This window comes from Fukomys damarensis, unplaced genomic scaffold (genome assembly GCF_012274545.1).
Source record: "Fukomys damarensis isolate Sample0158 unplaced genomic scaffold, DMR_v1.0_HiC HiC_scaffold_28, whole genome shotgun sequence".
In the NCBI taxonomy this organism is placed as follows: domain Eukaryota; kingdom Metazoa; phylum Chordata; class Mammalia; order Rodentia; family Bathyergidae; genus Fukomys; species Fukomys damarensis.
Window position 1 is genome coordinate 42,399,763 of NW_022900940.1, and position 6,279 is coordinate 42,406,041.

General features: G+C 43.6%; 1 protein-coding gene across 5 annotated transcripts in view; it reads left to right on the forward strand.

The window, feature by feature from the left end:
* Positions 1-6,279, forward strand: part of Kctd6 (potassium channel tetramerization domain containing 6) — a 39,628-nt gene that overhangs the window by 29,550 nt on the left and 3,799 nt on the right. The window contains exon 1 of one of the 5 annotated variants that reach the window (XM_010643146.3): positions 97-142. The exons of 1 other annotated variant lie outside the window; for it this stretch is intronic. The gene's annotated coding sequence lies outside the window, so the exon portion shown is untranslated. Of the gene's footprint in view, positions 1-96; positions 143-1,206; positions 1,546-2,203; positions 2,269-4,631; positions 4,985-6,279 lie in introns of those variants that run through there. 3 more of the 5 variants (XM_033757046.1, XM_010643148.3, XM_010643147.3) reach the window with 3 other exon arrangements.

The following is a 6,279-nucleotide window of genomic DNA, read 5'->3' on the forward strand; positions in this document are numbered from 1 at the left end:
GGTGGGAGCCCTGGCCGCACCTGCTGGGCGCGCAGCTTGGAGGCGGCGGCGGGGTGAGCTGGGGAGGGCACCGGACCGGCAGCCTGAGGTGTTTCTGTCCAACTAGAGCAGCTTAGGACTTGGTGAGAGCGGAGGTTTGGTGGTAAGCAGACCTGAGGTGACCCGACTTGGCCGAGGATGTCGGGGTGCCCCGTCCTCTTCATCCCCCCACCCACGCACGCTCATTTTTATTTTCCATGTCACAGATGCCCGGGTACCTGATTGATCCTAGGGTGGGAAAGGAGCTGGGACAGCACAGGCCTGAACCCCAGGCTGAGATGTTTTCAAACGAACACATGTGTAGCTGAGGAAAAGAAAACTGTTTTTGTGGGTGGGGTTGGTAAGTTGTGAGAACTTGTTCTTTGGTTGAAAAACATGTGTGCATACGGGCACAGTACTTGATTTTATCGTGATGCTTAGGATCTGAAGGACTGAGTGGTCAGCATAGCCATGGGTGTCATTCCTCCTAGGTTTTGCGACTTGAATTTTCATCGATCGGATTTTAATGGAAGCATTCCTACATGAAATCCTAGGGGGAAGACTGAGCCCCTCAGGGTGTCTTAGATTTTTATGTTTGGCATCTCTCTAAAGTAGTACGCACGTTTTTTTATTTGTACTCGTCTTTACTTTGGAGATAATCCTGAGTCATGCTTTAGAGAAGTTCCTTCTGAGATGGAGCCCTCCGAGGTCTCTGGACGCGCCCCAGTGTCTCCTCTCTGCTGAAGCTCCGGAAACAGGAGGACCTGTGGAGATTGGACCCATAGCAAGGGGCCTTCCTCCGGCTGTGCCCTGTCTCTAGGACCGTGCTCTGAGTCACTTGTGTTCACGCTCAGATTTCTCCCTGTGCCACAGAAATTTTGTTCATGCTGTTGCCACAGGTATTTTTCACATTTGTATATTGGTGGCTTTATATTCATGATCCTGGGTATTTTCTCTCTTTCCCCAAAGAAGAGACTGGGCATGGAATGGTCTCATAATTCGTAACTGAGCAGAATTGGAATACTGGTCCTTCCCACCTGGTAGCCAGTTCTCTTTCCTCTACTGTACTTGCCGGTATGGGACTTCAGAACCCTCTCCTCATCTTTTACCCTGTTGGCCAAGTTACCGTTGTGCTTTGTTCAAATGGTGTAATTCCTTTTGGAAAGGTGGTTTTGTTCCGTTTTTTTCTCCTGGAAACTGGTAAGAGGAATTGTATGATTTTGTGATTGTGACAGCTCTTACACATTAAAGTTACTTTTCAACTTACACCTCTCTTCCTCTAGACCACATGCTTGAGAGAGGAGAAAGAATTACTTAAAAAAGTGCTCCATTTTGCAGTGTAGTTAGGGATAACGTAACATAATCATGTTACCCTTGTGTGCCTGGCTACTTGTGCTGGCCTGTAAATGAATGTTAACCTAAAAGACTCCTTTAGATGTCGCTGAACTAGTTACTATAAAAAGTATTTCACTTTCAAACTCCCACGTTTTAAGAACAGAGAAACTCACTACAAAGCCAGTGTTGAAGGTAAGTATAGATGGAGAGCATTTATTAAGTCCTCTTTTCAGAATGCCAGACACAAAGGTTTCAGCAGAAAAGCATTTTAGGGCTGGGGATTTGGCTCAGTGGTTTCACTGCCTGCTTTTCACAAGCTCAGGGGCAGTACCAGAAAAAAGAAAAGCATTTTAAAGTGCTAGCTAGAAACTCTGGGAAGGCAGTAGTTACAGATTTTTATTATTATTTGTCCAAATTTGGAGGTTTATATTGCAGTGTAGAGGTTGTTACACAGGAATGGCACTTTTGCCTTGGGGGATCTCTTGGTATGTAGCACAAACGATAAACAGAATATTTGTGTTAAATTTGTCATAGCCTGTAAACCTATAAATGTAGTTCTGCTGTGGGGAGAAGGTAACTTAGTTACCTGTCAATACTACATCTTCAGAATTTATACATTAGTTACAATGACCTCTAATGCTAAAACATAGGTGAATTTTCAGTGCTGCTTTACAGTCTTTGGGATAAGAATTTTATTTGCATCAAAGTTCACATCTTTTTTCTTTTTTGTGTGTTTTTTTGAGACAGGGTCTCACTGTGTAGTTGAAACTGACCTGGAACTCACTATGTAGCCCAGGTTGGTCTCGAACTCACAGCAGTCCTACTGCCTCAGCCTCCCAAGTGCTGGGATTACAGGCGTGCACCACCACACCTGGCCTAAAGTTCACATCTTTTCAAGAGAACTGATTTTACAAGGTCAGAAAGCCTTTTTTTTTTTTTTTTTTTTAATACTGGGGATTGAATTTAGGACCTTGTGCTTTTGAGGCAGGCAGCAGCACCACTGAGCCAATCTCCGACCCCAGAAAGCCTTTCCTTTCCCTCCCCTCCCCTCTCTTCCTCTCCCCTTCTGTGAGACAGGGTCTCACTATGTAGTTCAGACTGCCCTGGAACGCAACTATGTAGCCCAGGCTGGTCTCGAACTTGCAGTGATCCTCCTGCCTCAGCCTCCTGAGTGCTGGGATCCCGGGCTTGCGTCACCATGCCCAGCTCAGAAAGCCTTTCTTTAAATTTCATAATTGTGCTTATTTGCATACACTGTCTTTTAAAACAATTACTTCAGTAAGAAAGATCACTTTGGTTTTTTGAGACAAGGTCTTGCTGTGTAGTTCAGGCTGGCTTAAATTTACTACGTAGGCCAGGCTAGTCTCAAAGTAGTTGGAGCAATCCTGCCTTAGTTTCCTCAGTGCTGGGATTACAGGCATGCACCACCATGCCCAATTCAGGAAAGTTACTTTAAAGAAGAACTTTTTTGTGACCCATAATCTCCATTTGAGATAAATTTACCTCAAAGATTAGATATATCTTTGTCAAGTAAAACAGGCCCGTTTGGTACCCATTTGAAAGTCATCCTTCTGCTTCCTGTTTTGTGGTCATTTAACTTCTCATTAAGCCCTCCACTGGTGACTGTGCCAGAAGAGAGAGAAGATGAAAAGCAAATGAATCATTTTGTAATTGTTAGCAGCTCTGGAAGATGATTTAGTAGACGAGATGAAGCTACTCCGGAAATTCTTTTGGTTTATGTTTTATTTCGTTCATCTGCATTGTCTCTGAGATGTTCCTCAGTCACAATTCAGAATTTAGTACTGAGTAAGCAAGACCCCCCCACCCCTTCTTCATGGTTTCTTGTCTATCTAAACATAAGAGCAGAGGATGGAGAGGATGTTTACAAGGAGTAGAGATAAAACTTAAACTAATCAATGCTGTTTTTCCTCTTTAAGTCTTTAATGGATAGTTTGATCATTTAGACAGGTTAACCATTGTTATGGGTAGTGACTCATAGTGACTTTGCTTCAGTTTACTTTGAAGTATTAAGTGTGAAGGCTTTTGGGTGCTTTTTAAGAAACATGGGCTTATGTACATCCTCACAGTTGCTTTCTTGAATTATTAGGCTTAAGATCTCATTGCATCTTTGTACCTGAACTTTGGCTTTTGCTGTGGAACAAGTTCAGGAGTGTCATCTAAATTTCTTTCATGACTGCTCAAGAAGTTATCTTAGTCTGTAATCTCAGGACTCTGGAGGTTGAGGCAGAATTGTAAATTCGAACCCAACCTGGGCAATTTAGTGATTTACCAAGGCCCCCTTTCCAAATAAAAGGATGGGGGGCTAGACATGTATCTCAGTGTAAAGGCCCAAGGTTCAGTACCCAGTACTGCCACACACACACACACACACACACACACACACACACACACACACGCGCACATTAGTAGTGGACAGACCTTATGCAATAACAGCTGTTATTTTGATGTCTGTTTTTTTCCTTGTCTCTGGGCTTTCATTTCTTATTTAACTGTGTGGATTTTTGGATATTTATAGATTAGTGTTCTTTGTCACGTTAGAGGACAGCAGCCGTTATTCGCCCTAGTGGGAATTTTTATTGCCATTTTTATTTAGCCTCGGGAATTTTTACAGACCTCTGTGACTTCTTATTAGGTTGAGTTGCTGTAAAATTGTAAACAAATCACTCTTAGGTGGATAGGACTAAAAGATGTCCATAATAAGTGTAAAAGCTTCTCCTTTTCGTTTCCTTGTTTTCTTAGATCCTGTTCCTTCCGTTTCTGCCCTAGGAGAGGACTTAGGGAAAGATTTAGACAAGGTGTTGGAAAACTTGTATTCTTGCTCAGTCCCTTGCCAGCGCAGGTCCAGAGGAAGTCATTGAACCCTCCCTGTTTCTGGGTTTGGCAACTCTGCAGTGGGGACGGTAGTCCAAGCTGGGGGTGGAAGGAAGAAACTTTCATGTCCCATTTGAATTGTTTCTTCACTCTAGAACCCTCTCAGGTTTTACACCTTTCCTTTGGCCTGAGCTCCTCCTCGAAGTCCTCCTATTTCCCATTTGGATTTCCAGTCTTTCCCTCCTGCAGGCTCCGCCCGCCCATGTTGAGATTCTGTTTTGTTCTGAAGGTGTTGTGTGCTGCCTTCCTTTGTAGGTTGGGAGCTCCGCAGCCAAGGGTTGCACGTTTCCTTTTTCTGTGTGTCTGTATTGCACCTAGGCTCACCTCCTTCCTCCCCCCATGGTTGACCTAAAATAAATATGGGTTTAGTGAGTAATTGTTTTACTTGTCAGGAGAGAATGCTTTGGGTGACAGGAAAATGCCAAAGATGAGCATCTTACCAGAACGTTTGCATGACTGGCCTTTGAAATCACTCAGTCTCTGATTTATTGCTAACAGTAATTGAATCTGATGCTGACAAGGCAAATCGGTAAAACTCATTTCTTGATTCTGTTTACTTTAGAGACTGTGTGTGAAGCAAGTCAGAGCAGTGACGGCCCTGAACTTGACACTTGTTCCGTGTCTTACCCTGTAGCACGCAGAGGCCTATCTGTATGCAGCTGCTGAGTGGAAAGAATAAAAAGTGACTGCACATCTTTTGGTCCACATTGGAGCTTGTTTGCTTTGAAGAATTTGCAAGGTGGAGAAATAGATGCTTCGGGCTCTGATTTCAGCCCCTGCTGTGCTATGCAAATGTTCTCTACATGCCTGAGTGACCTTTTGAGAAAGAGCCTTTGTGATCTTCTGTAGCTAATGCTTGTTCTGGGAATTGTATGCCAGATTCCTCTAAAAGTGGGAAAAGTGGGTCTGTTCAGAGACCACCTAAAAGGCTGGTGCTTCTCCAGGATGAACACTGGCATCTCCGTGTTTCTTTACCATCCCTTGCCAGCTCTTCTGAAATTTGCTCAGCAATTTGCTTTTCAGGTTGCTTTGGGGAATGAAGTGTGTGAGAGGGAACTGACTGAGGCAGTTCAGTAGCTGGGAAAGTGTTTAAGTGCTCTTGAATTGTAGATAAAAATAAATCCAAGCTGGCACCGTTAGTGTATGGGTGTTTATCAGTGTCCTAAGGCTGGCTTCTCTCTGAGCTCGGGCTGATTTGCTCAAAGCCAGATCTGGAAGGTTCTTTTTGCTCCAAATTGTGCTCTTACAGTTTGTCATTTGTTTTCTATTTGCTTTGATTGGTGCATAAAGATAAATACTTCATTATTAAAAGGATAGTTAGGGGCTGCGGATTTAGCTCAGTGGTTCTACCGCTTGCCTTGCAAGTGCAAGGTCCTAAGTTCGATCCCTGATACCAAAAAAAGTATAGTTAGTTTTTATATTCTAAAATAAATACTATTTTGATGTATTTCCTTTGGAAAGTGATAGTGGTATTTGGGAAATTGATGATTTTAAATGCTTTTACTGAGAGGTTTAGTGTGTGTGCGCCTCTCTCTGTACTTGGGAGTGAATCCAGGGCCTTGGCCCTGAACTGCATCCCCTCCCCACCTCCTTTTAAATTTTGGTACCTGGGATTGAACTCAGGACCTTGCACTTGCAAGGCAGGCACAGTGTCACCGAGCTAAGAACCCAGCCCTCCCCTATCCTTTTTGGAGACGGGGTCTTGCTAAGTCACTAAGTTGGGCTCCAACTTGTAATCCTCCTGCCTCAGCCTCCCAGAATGCTGGTATTACAGGATATGCTACCATGCCTGGCTTGCTTTCTTTTAAATGAACTTTTTAATGAAGACTGTCATAAATTTGTACCAGTAGCTGGGCATGGTGGCCCAAGCCTGTGGTTCCAGCACTCAGGAGACAGGCAGGATTGCTGTAAATTTCAGGCCAGCTTGGGCTGCTGGACAGTGAGTTCAAAGCCAGATTAAACTATATAGTGAGACCCTGTCTCAAAAAAAAAAAAAAAAAAAAAAAAAGTTTATACCAGAAAAAGTCTGTAAAA